The sequence below is a fragment of the Gobio gobio genome (genome assembly GCF_949357685.1).
Source record: "Gobio gobio genome assembly, chromosome: 16".
Lineage (NCBI taxonomy): Eukaryota > Metazoa > Chordata > Actinopteri > Cypriniformes > Gobionidae > Gobio > Gobio gobio.
This window is the reverse complement of record NC_137109.1, coordinates 14,810,275-14,827,266: the sequence shown is the minus strand read 5'-3', so window position 1 is coordinate 14,827,266 and position 16,992 is coordinate 14,810,275. Positions and strand designations below refer to the sequence as shown.

Below are 16,992 nucleotides of genomic sequence, written 5' to 3'. Positions count from 1 at the left end.
TACGGCACCCGGGGAGCAGTTGGGGGTTCAGTGCCTTGCTCAAGGGTCTCACCTCAGTCGTGGTATTGAGGGTGGAGGAGGGTGCTGGTTATTCACTCCCCCCACCGACAATTCCTGCCGGACCTGAGACTTGAACCCGCAACCTTCCGGTTACAAGTCCGACTCTAACCATTAGGCCACGAATATGGAAGGCCCTCTGACGGAAGCTAGATATTTTACTTTATAAAGTTTTAAATATGGATATTTTTTTTCTTAAAAAAACCCCATTGATTCACTTCAGAAGGCCTTTATTAACCCCCGGAGCCATGTGGAGTACGTTTATGATGGATAGATGTGCTTTTTTAGGCTTCAAACTCAATAGACTCCGTCACTGCCATTATTACAAAGCTTAGAAACGTCAGGATATTTACTATAATAATTATATTAATATTATATTATTCTATTAATATAACTCTGATTTTGTTCATCTGAAAGAAGAAAGTCATATACACCTAGGATGGCTTGAGGGTGAGTAAATCATGGGGTAATTTTCATTTTAAAGTGAACTACTCCTTTAAACAGGGAATAAATTATAAACAGTTCTGCACTCTCTCCAATAACCACTGAATCTGTCTACATTGCTAAATGTATCTCTTACTTACAGTCAAACACCAGATATTCCAGGTATTATTCAGACACCAGATATAATGTTTTACTAGTGGGTGCAGGACACTATAGTTTGTTTAAGTGAGGATAGCAAAATAAAGTAAACTGTGACATATTATACCGAAAATTATTCCTACAGTGACTACCAGTAAAAATGTATAAACATTCAGACACTTTGACCTGACCATGTTTTGCTTGAGTGTTTTTTCTTTAATTGCTAATGCGATCTTTTACACCACAGACTGAACAAAATGAAGCATTGCTTGGTCATTGTTGACCTAAATTGGTATTATCTAATTGTGTACTTAAATTTAACAGCTGACAGCTGATTGGTTGATTGTAATCCATTACAAAGCTTTCTATCAAAGTTATCTGACATTATCAAGATGAATTTGCTCTGACACAGTTTAACTCTGAGTTCTTGTCATATTTTATTACCATTTTCTAAACTACAGTGAATAAAGTGTTATAATGTGAGAAAATGTTGAAGGTCTGAATACATTTTGTTTGACTGTACGTTGTATCTGCACTTTGTTGGTTATGATGAGAAACTTTGCAAGAGTGCAGAATAAGTTAGTGCTCTGAACAAAACATAATCTAAACGCCTTTGTTTCAACGTTGCATTCATAAGAAAATTGTACGGGTTGTTTATATTGCTCACTGCAAAAAAAAGAGAAAATCTAATTGTAAAGCAACAATCAACACTTTTCATTTCATTTTAATCATGACAGCTAGTAGATGGCATTTTTTTGCCCCTTAATCTTGAATTTGGCAGGGGATTTTTGTTCATTTTGGTGGCATTTTTGCCCAGTATGTAGGCTGTCCCAGACTGGAATTTGAAAGCCGATTTCAGATGTCATGCATGCATTGATTGTCCAGCTCCTAAATTCCTCTTACAATAGCAAATTTACAAATGGTGTGTCCCAAAGCGGTAAATCTCAGTTAGATGGGAAGTTTGTTAAGCAGTCTGCTGATAACTGCTGGGAATCAGTCCTACACGTTTCACACGCTCACTCACACTTCCTGGTCATAGCATAGGCTGAAGAGCTCATTGTTGTGGGCCGGTGGTCTGTGTTTGGCCAGTGCTCAGTAGAAAAGGTTAGAGGTCAGTATAGAGGACCAGAGAGAAGGCCAGGTTGGGTTGCATGCCTGACCCCACACCAGAGGTCTTTCAATAACATTTCTCCTGTTTTGTCTGCCTGTGTGTCACTTTTCCAAGCGCTTCCCTTTTTGTGATTCGAACTTCTTGGCTGTGCAGTCTGGGATGCCTCCCGCCCCCATATCCCCAGCTGTTCTTTTGGTTGCATTACAAATGAGATGTTGAAAAGCAGTCCTCAGTCTGGAGACAGCTCCCCTTGTTTTCTTTGGGATTTGGCATGTCAGTTTGTGTTGGGGCCTGTGCCTCTCCAGCAGCTGTGTATATGTCATGTGTCAGAGAGGGCTCTGGTGCTCCCCGTGCAGCAGAAGCCCACGCCAGCCTCCAACAAAAAAAGCTACGCGCTTGATTGATGGAAGGCATCTTTTGCAGTTAGGCCGTCCCCTGGCACACAAATGCGGCAGGTTCCCGAAAACGTCTTTTGTTTAGGCAAGGCAGGGCATTTAACTGTACTGCCCGTCAGCCTCTGTTGTGTCTGACCTGCCCCAGATATCAGCCGCATCGAGAAAGACGCCGACAGTGCCTGCCGCATGCCACCACACGGGTCTGAATTGCAAGGGCTTGGACTTGTGTCAAAGATGCCATCGTCTTCCACAAGTGGCTTTGTATGGAATTGCATCATATGTTAAGTGTCTAAGATGCTGCTGTAACTGTATGCAAACACTTAATGGGCCCTATCTTGCACCCAGCGCAATTGACTTTGTACACCGACGCATGTGTCATTCCTATTTTGCACCCGCGCAAAGCGCGCTTTTCCCTCCACAGAAGCACGTCGCTAAACTAGTGAATGAACTTGCGCTCCCTGGGCAGTTCAGCGCAAAAAAGGAGGCGTGTTCCGGCGCAAACAATCCCTGGTGCTATTTTGCTGTTCCATTAAACAATTGCGCCACTGACCAGAAAAAACCTAGTCTAAAGTCAGTGGCACGTTGCGCGTTGTTCATTATGCTATTTTAAGGGCAAATGCTTGATCATAATGTATAGCGTGCACAACGCGCATACACTTTGCTCATGTAACCTACACAGATGCAACAGTTATTTTTGCAAATCATAAATTGTTACACTAAAAAAATATTAACACATGAGATGACGGAAATCATTGTGGTGTGCCACGAAGATGTGAAAAAATAGGCATAAATCTAGCTTACAAATGATTCAGGCTAATTGTAATAATTAAGGATAAGACCTGTTTGCCCAATAGTGGCAAGACATATATGTATATAAGGACATCTGACAAATTGGTTTGTCCGTCAAGAACCAGGAAAAAAAATCGACTGAAAAACTGAAAGACTGAAAAAAAAAGACTGTGAAATCACCTTTACCATAATGTACAACATTACAACTTCACTTCTCTGTCTTTCACTGCTCTTACAAGAACATCAGTCTCCTCGGCTGTGAACCACTCCTGGCGTGCGCCTGGTAAATACGCCATAATAATAGCAATCCATAATGGAACTTGGGCACCTGCTATGAATAATGAAGCTACTTCAGACCAACCCATTTTAGATTTGCGCTGGGCGCAAGAGCCATTTATCCCGCCGGGAAAATAGCAACAGCGCCGAGACCCGCCCACAAAGTTACTTGCGCTTCGCGCTTTGACACTTGCGTTTCAGATCGTTAAAATAGGGCCCAAAGGGTTAGTTCCCCAAAAAATGAAAATTCTGTCATTAATTACTCACCCTTATGTCGTTCGACACCCGTAAGACCTCCGTTCATATTCGGAACACAAATGAAGATATTTTTGTTGAAAGCTGATGGCTGAGAAAGGCTTCAGATAGGCCTCCATTGGCATTCAGTACACTTATACTCCCAAGACCGATAAAAGGCACTTAAAATGTCGTTACAAAGTCCATCTCACCACAGTGACTCTACAATAATCTTACGATGCGACGACAATAGTTTTTGTGCGCAAAAAAAAATCAAAATAACACCTTTATCCAGCTTGTTATTGCCTTCCGCGTGTGCCTCCACGACGCATGCGCGAGAATATGACGTAGCGCCGGGGTTCGGGAATCCATGAAATGCACACTTAAGCCCCATTTTGAGCACTACGCCGAGACCTAAAGCACGATCAATGTAGAATCCAACAGCTGAGATACGCGCGTCTTCCTCTGATTGTAAACAAATCGCTTCTGGGTCATCTGTCCGAACGCCGGATCTGCGTCATATTCTCGCGCACGCGTCGTGGAGGCACACACGGAAGGCAGTAACAAGTTGGAAAAAGGTGTTATTTTGATTTTTTTTGCGCACAAAAACTATTGTCGTCGCATCTTAAGATTATTGTAGAGTCACTGTGGTGAGATGGACTTTGTAACGACATTTTAAGTGCCTTTTATCGGTCTTGGGAGTATAAGTGTACTGAATGCCAATGGAGGCCTATCTGAAGCCTTTCTCAGCCATCAGCTTTCAACAAAAATATCTTCATTTGTGTTCCGAATATGAACGGAGGTCTTACGGGTCTCGAACGACATGAGGGTGAGTAATTAATGACAGAATTTTCATTTTTGGGTGAACTAACCCTTTAAGTTGCAAAAGTTATTGCATACCTCATAGTGTCCATCAACAAACCTATTTTGTTAAATGTTTGCTTGAAAAATACATTTCTATTGTAAATGTAATTCATTTAACGTGACGTAGGTGTCTAAATACTTCTTGTGACTGTTGTATTCGTCTGTTCCACTCGCATGAGTCTGGAGGTTTGCAGTCTTTTTTCTTCTTGCAATTTGTTTTCAAGCCAATTAGGAATGTAACCCTCTGACCCCCTTAATACCAAGCTACCTCTTTGTCTCTTAAACATCATGACATGCCTCCCCTGCTGGCATACCCTGTTCAAGGTGAAAGGTTTTCCGTGCCTAAACAACAGCCGCAGAGTTGACTGACATTAAGTGACTGGTGGAATGCAGAGAGATTTCCTCACCATTATCAGACAGGACATGCGACAGTTGTTCTGCCCAACAATTTTATTGTATTTCAATTTTACTTTATTTTATTATTTATTTTATTTTACTTTATTTTATTTTATTGATTCAAGCTCTGAATGATTGATTATTATAATTTTTGTAAATAGTATTTTTTAAATATTTTATTTCAACCACCTGTTTATTGTTTTTTGAAAAGTAATTAAACTAGTAACTATTTTTTGCCTTTTTATTTTATTTATTTTAAATTCAAGCTTTTTAAAAAAAATTATTCAACCACCTGTTCATCTGTAGTAAACTAGTAGCTATTTCTTTACCTTTTTATTGTATTTATTTTAAATTCAAGTTACATGTTTATTATCATTTTTGAATAGTAATTGTCTAATTTTATTTATTTATTTATTTATTTTTCGAATTAATATATTTTTGTAAAATTCAAGCCACTTGTTTTATTATTTTTCTAAATCATAATTTTCTAATTTTATACTATCGTATCAACATTAATTTAGCTCTATAAACATAATAGGATTTTTTTGGGAGAAACATCTGAGACAAAGTTGCTACTTAAATATGTGTTGTTTCTATTTTTCTTTTATTAATTAATATGTTTAAATGTGTTGCACTCATTAATGGTTATTTTATGGTGTGGTTGTCCAGGCTGAATCTTTACAACTTTCAGTTTTTTTGTCTGTTATGAGAGTGAAAAGCAGAGCCAGCTGTTGGGTTGAAATCCACCAGGCAGTTGGAATGTGTGAAGTGTGTGCGAGTTGTGGAAGTGGTATCAGCGCTTGAGAATCACGAATGCTTCTCAAATCTGTCCTCAAATTGAAGAGATTTTCTGAACAGTTAAGTCGCCTTTATAGTGCTTTATACAGTACAGATTGTTTCAAAGCAGCTTACAGTGATCAACAGGAAAATGATTCAATGATGCAAACGGTTCATTTCGGCTGTACTGCAGCTCTAAAAGAAAATAGTGTCATTGTTCAGCTGAAGCCAGTTAAGTGTTGATTCAGTTCCATTCTAAAAAATCATCAATATTAAATTAGTTCATTTCATCTATAAAGCAGTTCTGCAGAAAAACAGTGGTCGTCGTCCAGCTCAGTTCAGTTCTCATCCAATAGTGTCAGTGCAGTCAAATCAATAGTGAGCTTACCACTCTATAGCATTGAATATTTTAAACACAATTAAAATACTGGTCCATAGAGAAAAAACAAAAACTCCCAGCATTGCGTTTCTCAGAAGCATCGTGAGCTAAGTCGTGGCAATGGTTCTACGATCTACTTAGGCTTACGATGCTTTTGGGAAACGTAGCCCAGTAGTGTCAAGTCAGTATATGGTTTAGAGCGGTTTTGCTTGCACCTGTGGAAATCTTCATCTGCTGCTGGCTGTTATACGTCTCTCAGCCCTTGCAAGGATCTCGCCTGATAAAATTACCTATGTGGGGATATAAGAGGCTCTTTTGTAACAGGTGTAGGTGTCATTTTCCCAACCCCAAATCCATTGTCCATTGGAGGTCCAGTTAAACTCTCAAAACTCATACTGTGTTGCCTTAGGATGTTGAAATACATTTGTGTTTCTGGTATGTCTTGTTAAAGGAATAGTTCCCCCAAAAATGTTTACTTTATATTGTAAACGCGACGCAAGTGTTTTTTGCTAGTTTCAGCCCTTGGCAGTTATCATGTTCAAGTTGTCAAAATGTTGTTTAAATGGGAACTGAAAACCAGGTGTGTACAGGCGCATTTTTGGCATGTTGCTATTTTGAGGAACTGAAAACGACTGTGCCATTGACCAACAAAAACCTGGTCTAAAGTCAACAGCAGAGTTTTTTTTTTGTTATTTAAAGGAACACGCCACTATTTTTTAAAATAGGCTAATTTTCCAACTCCCCTAGAGTTAAACAATTGAGTTTTACCATTTTAGCACTTTTAGCATAGCTTAGCATAGATCATTGAATCTGATTAGACCGTTAGCATCTTGCTCAAAAAAAGTTTCAATATTTTTCTTTATTTCTGTTTCTGATATTTTTCGCTATTTTTAATTTTTCTGTTGTTACATCATGTACTAAGGCCGACGAAAAATGAGAAGTTGCGATTTTCTAGGCCAATATGGCTAGGAACTATACTCTCATTCCTGCATAATAATCAAGGAACTTTGCTGCCGTGCCATGGGTGCAGCAGGCACAATGATATTATAGTCCCCAGCACGCTCCCTGTGCAAGCAGGTTGTCATGTTGGTTATGTTGACGGAAGTTAGCCTATTTTCAGGCACTGCAATGTCTAGGGGAGTTGGAAAATGAGCATATTTTCAAAAATAGTGGTGTGTTCCTTTAAAGGGCGCTAGTAATATGCGCCTATAGGCGGGTGCACAATGCACGTACACTCTGCTTATTACACACAGCACACAAACATTTTTAAATATTAAAAATTCAAGGATTAAAATGTAAAAGTTTATTATTGTGTACATAAATATAAAAATGCCTACATGTCATAATGGATAGTCATTGCATGTATCAGAATTTGCCTACCTATTTGCAGTAATGACGAGCAAGCAAGCGTCATTGGATGAGCAGATCCGTTTCCTCGCTAGAGAAGCATTCAGTCTTTCCGCTTGCAAATTCCGCCATGTAAATAGTGAATCCGTCATGGTTTTTAAAGCACAACTGGGAATGGGAGATGAGACACACCCACACCCATGACTATAGGTACAACTCTTTTGGAGCATGCGTCTGGTGCGCTGACCGATTTTTCTGTTGTTAAACTAGCAAAAGTGGATTCAGACACGGCCTGAGTGCCTCTGCGCCATGCGCTTTAGACCATGCGCTCATATTGTTAAAATAGGGCCCATTGTGATGATGACCTGTGAAATATTTCCGTTGAATTTGATCTGGTTCACATTGTTTCTTTCACTGAATAATTCATTCATGAATCAGACTGATGTAGCTCTCGACTTCCAAGTGATTCACGGAATTATCAGAGAATAACTTACCAAATTATTGTTTGACTTCATAAAAACTCATCCAGTTGACACTATGATGGTGTTTTGCATCCTTTATGAGGCTTGAAAGCATCAGTCTTCATTGTAATGGGTTGAAAAAGAGCAACCAGCACATTATTCAAAATGTCTCCTCTTGTGTTCCACAGAAGAAATGAGGGTGGGTAAAGGATAACAGTATTTTCATTTGAGGTGAAATGTCTCTTTAAACACTTGCTTTTTAATGAGTGTTTCAGACACTAGAGCTGTGTTTCGTGTAGAGGCCCTGTTTCTAAAAATATTTGGCAGGATAGCTGATTCACGGCCAGCTCCCATGGGTCTGATCATTTTATTTTGAGCGGGATCGGAAACGGAGACGAAGGTTGTTCATGGGGCGGAACCGCCAGTGAAAGACCCTCACGTGACGGCAATGGAAAGGAAAATAACCGCGAGGCAGATGACAGATCAGCGTCCTGCAAGGGCAAAATTCGATGTACACTGACAGGTACAAGTGCTGTGAGGACAGATTCATTTGAGACAATATTCCAGGATTGCTGGCCACGTGAGGTTCCCTTTCAGTCAATGGACACTTTGTCAGATCTGGCCGTGCCTTTCGGGTCAGGGTATTCTTCTCCTGTGGCGCCACAATGAATACAGGGCTAAAGCGCTTTACAAGGACAAGCTGACGGGGAAAGGGGGAGATTGGAACGGGAAACTACAGAAGTGCTGCGTTTGTAATTTTATACAGGTACTTCATGTGGACCCCATTATGCAAATAGCACGCCATAAGCCTTGGACCAAAAACGGCGCTTTTTTCCAGTCACTTTCCTTTTTTTAACTAAAAATGATACAAAGCCCCTCTATAAGCAGATTTTATAGTGCACATTAAGAACACATGTAGCACATGGCCCGAGCATCGACCCGGCGCTCCTTCACTCCCAGCTGCCGTTGTTTGAGCGTATAAGAGCTTTGAGAGGAATGTCCTACAACCCCCTTCCTCTTGTGCATCTCAGTACCTCTCCAAACAAATGGAGGGCTGTGCTCATGATACACCCAGTCTACATTAGATCTCAGTACTGGATGCCATTCTTTTTCACGGGTCAACTTGACTCAAGGTGTCTTATGTGCCTTTTTGCCCTGGTCAGGTGCCCGCAAAGCGTGTAGATGAAACGCTTTCTGATGGAGAGCGGCACAGAACAAATGAGGTTAGTCATGGCTGAGACACGGTGTGGAATGTGTGAGGCAGGAGGAGCGAACAGACTCCGGCCTTTCAGTGGAAAGGGAAGATACTTTAGATTTGGGTCTTTAGTTAATAATTATTATTATTTAAATGTTCATCATTCATGGAGGTATTTTTGAGGGCCACCTAATGTGAATAATTTTAACTAAATAAGAGGGGTCATACAAAATGCATGTTATTTTTATTTAGTACTGTCCTGAATAAGATATTTTACATAAAAGATGTTTACATATAGACAAAAATAGCTGAAGGACCCCATTCAAAAGTTTATGAACCCTTAATACTTGATCCACGGCCTTTTTTTGTTTTTTTGCGATGGTTGTTCTTAAGTCCCTTGTTTTTCCTGTCCAATGTTCTTCAGAAAAATCCTCCAGGTCCCAAAAATTCTTCAGTTTTTTTCAGCATCTTCCAGCAGTGACTGTATGGTTTTGAGATCCATCTTTTCACACTGAGGACAATTGAGGTACTCAAACATGCTCCAGAAGGAAATACAATCGTAGGATGGAAACTTTTGAACAGGATGTCAAAATCTTTGTTTGAATATCAATTTATTTCATTTAGTACTGCCCTTCGTAAGCAACAGAAGATACTTACATGTGTACCGGAAGTCAAATTACGTACAATTTACATTGATCTTCAAATTAAAAAAAAATGTTGGTGTTGTTGACTATATGTAAACATCTTTTATTTAAAATATCTTATTCAGGATAGTACTAAATAAAAATAATATGCCTTTTGTATGATCCCTCTTATTTTGTTCAAATCATTCATATTTTCACAGATTCTGCAAGGGGTGTGTAAACTTGAGCATGATTTATGATTATTGAGCAAGATTTAAGATTTTTTTGCTTCAAAAAATGATAGAACTCTTAATCGAAAAAAATCTCAAACAAAACTCACAATGCTAAGATGTTATTGGTGGTTGCCAGGGTGTTGTGTTGTGGTTGCCAAGGAGTTTTGAGTGGTTTGCTTAAATGTTGTGGGCGGATGCTTGTAGAGGTGCACTATACAAGCCAAATTCTATATCACAATATTCTTTAAAATTTGGTTTCTAGAGATATCATAATCATATACTGATATACATAAAACAATTTATGGAAATAAGTACTGAAAAAATGATGTCCCTTATGACAATTTCCAAATTAATGGTAGACCACAAAATTAATGGTAGATCACAAATGTATTTATTTTTTTCAAAGGTGCACTGTGTAACGTTTAGCTGCATCTAGTGGTGAGGTTGTGAATTGCACAATTCCCTTTCAAAGCACATAGAGAAGCTACGGTGGACGCCACAGGACAAATATGCCGTGGTCTGAGACAGCAGAGAGTATCTAGCGCTCTGTAGAGCAATTTGTCTGTTTAGGGCAACTGTAGAAACATGACGGTGCAAAATGGCGACTTCACTGTAAGGGGACCCGTGGTGTATGTAGAAAGAAATGGCTCATTCTAAGGTAATAAAATCATAACGGTTCATTATGTAAGGTCTTTATACTCCACTGAAAACATTTTCTGTCAATGGATCCTCAATAGATCCTCATAATATTAACCTTTAAACATTGGTTGTATTATATTAAACTATGCTTTATGCCGTGGATAATACTACAATATGGATTAGGCTTGAAGCTGCATCTGTTGTTGTAGTGCAATGCAGCTCCTAGTTAACGAATATACTATGTTTATTACAAAAGTAAGCAATTGCAGGTGCTGGCCTCCAATCTGAAGTGGGGTAAGTGCCCTGAGCACAGATAAGACGGAGAAGTGTGATCGGGCAGGCTCGTCTCAGCCTTTATCAGGCAGCTGGAGGCTGTCGCTGTTAAATATTAGCCAAAGAGATTTCGGCCACCCGTGCCTTCAGCACACACTGCTAATAGTTTTTTCCCTTTGCAATGCTGTTTTGATGTCATCCTGACATCATTAAGTTTTGAACATTTAACATTTCATTCTACAAAAGCCACCAGTTGTCTTGTGGAAAGACGCAATTTGCAGATGCTTTGTAGACTGGTGTGTGATGAGCGACCATTTATAGCTCTGTTTTTATTCTTTGTCGTTCGAGGGGAGGGAAGGGGTGGGTATCTTATATGGGCTACTCATGCCATGCATTCCGGGCCTCTGTGAGCCGTTTGTCTGAGCGGTAAAATGGAATTAGCCGCTCTGCCAGGCCAAATAGCACACACTCGGATGTGTGACTGGCTGGGCCTGTTTGCCTTGCACAGGGTTTCCCAAACGGGGCTTCGTGATTTGATGAAAAGCTAATATTTCATTTAATCAAATGTAGCATTCAAATAAAGAAATGGGGCTGTAATCAAAATTAATCTAAAATAGCAAAATATCTGATTAAATGGCATGTGTTTCAGTGTGAAGAGCGGCACTGTGTTCATTTACATACATGCAGCTGATAATACAGTGTTTTCAGAGCTCAGTTCACGGTAAATGTTGCATAATATTTGGGCCAAGTCGTGCAGCCCTTTATACGATGAAGAAGTATATGATAGATAGATAGATTTATATGATAGAAGTTTGGAATAATTATGAATAAATTTTTTTTTTATTATTTGATCAAAAATACAGTAAAAACAGCAATAAACAGTTGTGCTGCTTAATATTTTTTGTGGAAACATTATACATGTGTTTGCTGTCACTTTAATCAATGTAATGCATCCTTGCTGAATAAACGTATTCGTTTTGTTTGTATGTATAGTGTATCACAGTTTGCACAAAAATATTAATCAGCCCAACTGTTTTCTAACATTGATTATAATAAGAATTTTTTTTTTTAGCAGAAAATCAGCATATTAGAATGACTTCTGTTTGAGTAATGACGCTGAAAATTCAGCTTTGCATCACAGGAAAAAATTTAATTTTAAAACCTTTACATAAAAAAGTTATTTTAAATTGTAGTGATATTTCAAATTATTATTGAACAAAACAATATTACAAAAACATACAAATCTTAAGCATTCGAAACTTCAAAAATAAAAAATAAATCAAAATAAAACTTACTACAAAAAAAATCAGTTGTATCTGTTTATCTGCATGTCACATGACCAATATCAGATAACCATGACCATGTGTTAAAATATAAACTTAAAATTTCAGTGGGTACTTCAAGCAAACGTCTAAGGTGTTTGGCTGACAAAAGAGTTGGGAACCCCTGGTCTAGCATCCGGTTGTGTTTCTTTTTCCACATGCTACCCGAACATATCGTCCTCGTCAATGCGTCTAATCCGGGCTCAATCATTAGTCCCCCTCGTTGAGTCCACACGGCTAACGCGGCACCCTGTGGAGGTCATTTTTGTCTCCCCCCTGTGAAACATAAAGCCCCCACAGCAGCCACGTGTAATTGAAGTTGTGGCCTTTAACACAGTTTTTCGCCAGCATGCAATAAGAAGCTGGCTTTTCCTTCAGTTTCCCGGCTGAGGTCGTAGCCCTGGGAATTCTCTGCTCTCTTTGTATTTTTTCAGGCTCCCCTTTCACGTCCAATACATCTGGATAATTGTCATCCAGACCCAAGTTTCTTCTATTGAGCTCTCATAAAAGTCTTTATAACCAGTGGAAGTATGTCGTCCTTTAAGTACTCCTCGGTTCTTGGCTCGTTAGCTTGCGAAAACAACGCCTGCTGAACGTGTCCTTTTCATAGCTTTTCAGCACTCTGATTTCCAGACTTTACTGCAACATTTCGTTCCTCAATTCGTTTACACCGAGTAGACAGGTGCTGTTTAAAACGAACATGATCTGGGTTAATTTGGAAGGACAGACCACGCTTTGTTTCCAGTGAACCTGTGGCCGTTATATAAGGTGAGATGGAGGTTTATGCTCCTCAGAACTGACAGCTTTAAATGTTTCTGGAGTAAGTCCCATTGAGGTCTGGTTCTTTGACCAGCATTATTCTTTTCCCTTCAAAGACTCTTTCTACTTTGACAATTATATATCGGCTCAGCCTTACATTTCAAAAAAGTGTGTAAATATCTTCTAAACAAGAAAAATGTACTTGCTTTACTTTCACTTTAATAAATATATTTGTTTTAAGAAGGAATAACGAGCTCATGTCGTGCTCCTAGTTGTTCAATGCCAGAACAGCGAAGGGAACTTAAAGACTTTAAAGAATCTGCTGACTGGTCGACATGGCAACATTATCCGCTCGGCACCCAACACTCTACTGGCTCCTGGTCCTGAGATTCCCAGAAAAGTGTGTCTCCTTTGGGGCCGTGGCAGAACGGCAAAGCCAGCCAAACTTCTCTTTTCCCACCGCTCCAGCCCTTCATTAGATAAACCACTCACTCAGTCACTGCTCCAATTTGTGGGATCCTGTGCCATTCACAACATGTTTTTCCCCCTCATCTGGAAGCCCAATACATGATGAAGCTGTTTTGTACTGTATCTGTTTTTCAATTGATTGCATGTAGTTATATTGATAAAAGGCCTGTGTAACTATGCCTTACATTACTATTTTTTTTAAACTTCCACTAAGTTTTTTTCCCATGTTTTTTTTCTTAATTTTTGACTTTTGTGTGATTTAATGAAAACGTTAAACTTTTTCAATTGGAGACTTTTCCATTTTTTTAAATTAAATATAAATAAAAAATATGAAATGTAATAGTACATTTTCCATTAAGTTTGTTTAACCATAAAACACACCACAGTACAGTAATTTAAAATATGAGTAAAACACCTGTGAAAAATCAGTTCCTTCATATTTACATGGTACATTTAAAATAGATTTAAAATAGATGTTCACAATTGGTGGTGAACATTTAAAACAATATCTTTACATGTATGCATTTGGCAGACACTTTAATCCAAAGTGAGTTCAAGGTATACATTTCATCAGTTTATCATGCATTTTATGAAAATGTTGATGTTGCCATGTTGTACTGTTTTGCTATACAAGCTTTTTTTTCAACTGTTTTTCACATATGGTTGCTAATGCTTTGCAGGAGGTTGCAATTTTGTTCTTGATGCTGGATTTGAGATTACTTAAGTATACTTCTGCGTCCGCACTCCCCACTGTCAGTGTGACGTCCTTTTTCGCCATCAGGAGGGTCCGTGGACGTCTGCGTGCACTGTCTGATGCAGCCCATTTTTTGTGTCCACGCAGACACAATGTGAATGTTGTGAATGTTGAGTCCACTAGGTGGCAATAAACACAATTATGATGTATTGTGCAGCAGTCTAAAAAGAGTGTGTCAAGAGCGATACATAGCCGTAAACAAAGCAACATATCATTCTCCATCGTTTTTGTTTTGGCTCTTGTTTGCATGCAATAGCAGATCCACTAGTTTTCGTCTTCTATCCCTCAGTGTGATTGTCCTATAAATTAGGGCCGGGACGGTATGGATTTTTTCTTACCGCGGTATAAAAGCAAGAAATTCCCGCGGTTCAGCGGTAAACCGCTTTAAACTTCTCCCACTCGACTTTCGTTCACAGCTGCACGCACACATCAGCGCAGGCAATTGAACATAATAAGGAACATGTTTATTTTACATTTATTTTTTCACGTTTAGGACAGGAACAATTAGAACAGAAATGGAATGATATCTGAAAAAAAAAGTGCTGGCAAAACAAAATATAGACTAGGCTATGGTTTACATCCAAGTCTTTATATTTTTTTCTGAGAGAGCAGATCAGATCACGACTGAGAGATCTGAAGATGAAACAGCATAAACAAAGACAAACAAACACATTTTTATTTATCGGTATTGATCAGTAATATATATTTATTTGTTCATGTTTATTTATTTCCCATATTTTTTTACTTTCAGATTACAGTCGTCGTCATCAAACAATAAACTAACGACTTTCGCGCACACACCAGCGCATATAATATAATATATTATTTATATTTTTAGTATTTATATTTTTATATTATATATTTTTACAAATTCAGGCTATTAATTTACATTTACAATTTACATCTCGTGTGTGCTTTTGTCTCAGTGGTTAATGAAGACTATTTAACGACTCAAGGCTATTTAATTTAACAAAGTGTCCCGCTGTTCACATACCGTGATTGTATATTATGCTACTTTTATATATAATATAATATATAATATGAATATTATTTATATTTATTTTTTATATTTTATAACATTTACATATTTATATGAATTTACATATCTCGTGTGGTGTGCATCTCGTTTTGTCTCAGTGGTCCAAGGCTATTTAACGAAGACTATTTAGGCTAATTTAACAAATAGTCCCTGCTCACACTACCGTGATTGTATGTATATATATATAGTTATATATATCTTCTCTTTTGCTATTGTAATTACAGATATATGTGTGTGTATATATATATATATATATATATATATATATATATATATATATATATATATATGTGTATGTATGTATATATAAATATATATATAAATATATATATATATAATTATTATTTATGTTATTTATATTACATATTCAACTAAACATCGAAATACATCTATATAATAAACTAAATTAACCATTTAAACTAAATTACTGATCAAATTATTGATCTAAAGCCCACACTGTCACTGTATGATACTTGAAATTTTTCCAGAATGGCTATACAGCTGAATAAAATTATGCTGCATTATTTTCCTGTTTAACACTGTAAAGCTGCTTTGAAACAATCTACATTGTTAAAAGCGCTATATAAATAAAGTTGACTTGACTTGACATATTTTCACATATTTATATTAATATATATATAGGCCTATATGCCTATCTCGTGTGCGCTTTTGTCTCAGTGGTGCTATTTAACGAAGGCTATTTAATTTAACAAAGTGTCGCTGCTCACACTTGTATATTACTTATTATTTATATTTATATTACATATTTTAACATATTTATATTAATTTATACATCTCGTGTGCGCTTTTGTCTCAGTGGTTCAAATATTTAACGAAGGCTATTTATTTTAACAAAGTGTCGCACACTACTGTGATTGTAAGCCTGCCAGACGGATATCTTTTTCGATAGCCTTTTAATGAAATTGGAATTTCAGAATCACATAGCCTCCTTATATTTAATTGCCTACAATAGATTATTTATTGATTATATTGAATTAAATTTCGCATGCCCAGCTTATTTGTAGTCAATCTTTCCCAAACAGAGTTGGAAGAGAGTCAAAACTTACCAGTACTAAGGAGGGCTGAGGCAGGTCCAGCTCAGTTTGTTCTTTCTGAAGCCGTTGTTTTTTTTTGCCAGCTATGGGAGAAATCGGTCACCAGTGTTCGACACAAACCCATTGCCCGGGCGGTGCGTTCTTTTTCTGCTTTCATGACTTCTATCTACCTACCCGCTATTGTCGGCTGCGCAACCATGTGAGAGAATTGTGCAATTAAAAACTGAGGTCCTGCTTATGCGCCTGTATTTTATACTTTAGTAAAATGAAATTCAAATTATAGGCTACAAAACATTACACAGGTATGGGCCTAATAGTCAATACAAATGAAATGTTAGAATGGCATATTGCGCTCCCCAACTCGCTCCATGTTTTGATGAAGTTTTGTTTAGAAAACCTTGAATCCATATAAGACACACATTAGTAACAATCCATGTCATTAGAATCAATGAATCCATGGAATTAGACACAACGTGCACACATGTGCAGGCCAATGTTTTTTTGTTTTGTTTTTTCTCGGTGATGGCGGTGACGATCTCAGACCCGTGGTAGGCGTCACGTGACCGCGGTATTGCGGTAATGCGGTAACCGTCCTAGCCCTACTGTAAATTACACAAATCAGTGCTGCCCTCTGATGTCTTGTAGCATATAGAAAAGCAGTTGTACTGTGCATGTGTCGAACTTGTCCATCTGTGGTTGAGTATGCTTTGAAAGCTGTGCGAAGTCTGCAAACACAATTACGCACGAGACGGAGCGGAAAATCAAGTATACCCGGGGCCTTTACTGTTAGAAGAGCCCACCCTTAGTCCACACCCTTAAAAAGTCTCTATAATATTTTGCTTATATACAGTGAGGAAAATAAGCATTTGAACACCCTGCTATTTTGCAAGTTCTCCCACTTAGAAATCATGGAGGGGTCTGAAATGTCATCGTAGGTGCATGTCCACTGTGAGAGACATAATCT

The 16,992-nt window shown here is 38.1% G+C and overlaps 1 protein-coding gene across 1 annotated transcript in view; it reads left to right on the top strand.

The window, feature by feature from the left end:
- Positions 1-16,992, top strand: part of fgfrl1a (fibroblast growth factor receptor like 1a) — a 102,308-nt gene that overhangs the window by 9,511 nt on the left and 75,805 nt on the right. The window lies entirely within an intron of this gene.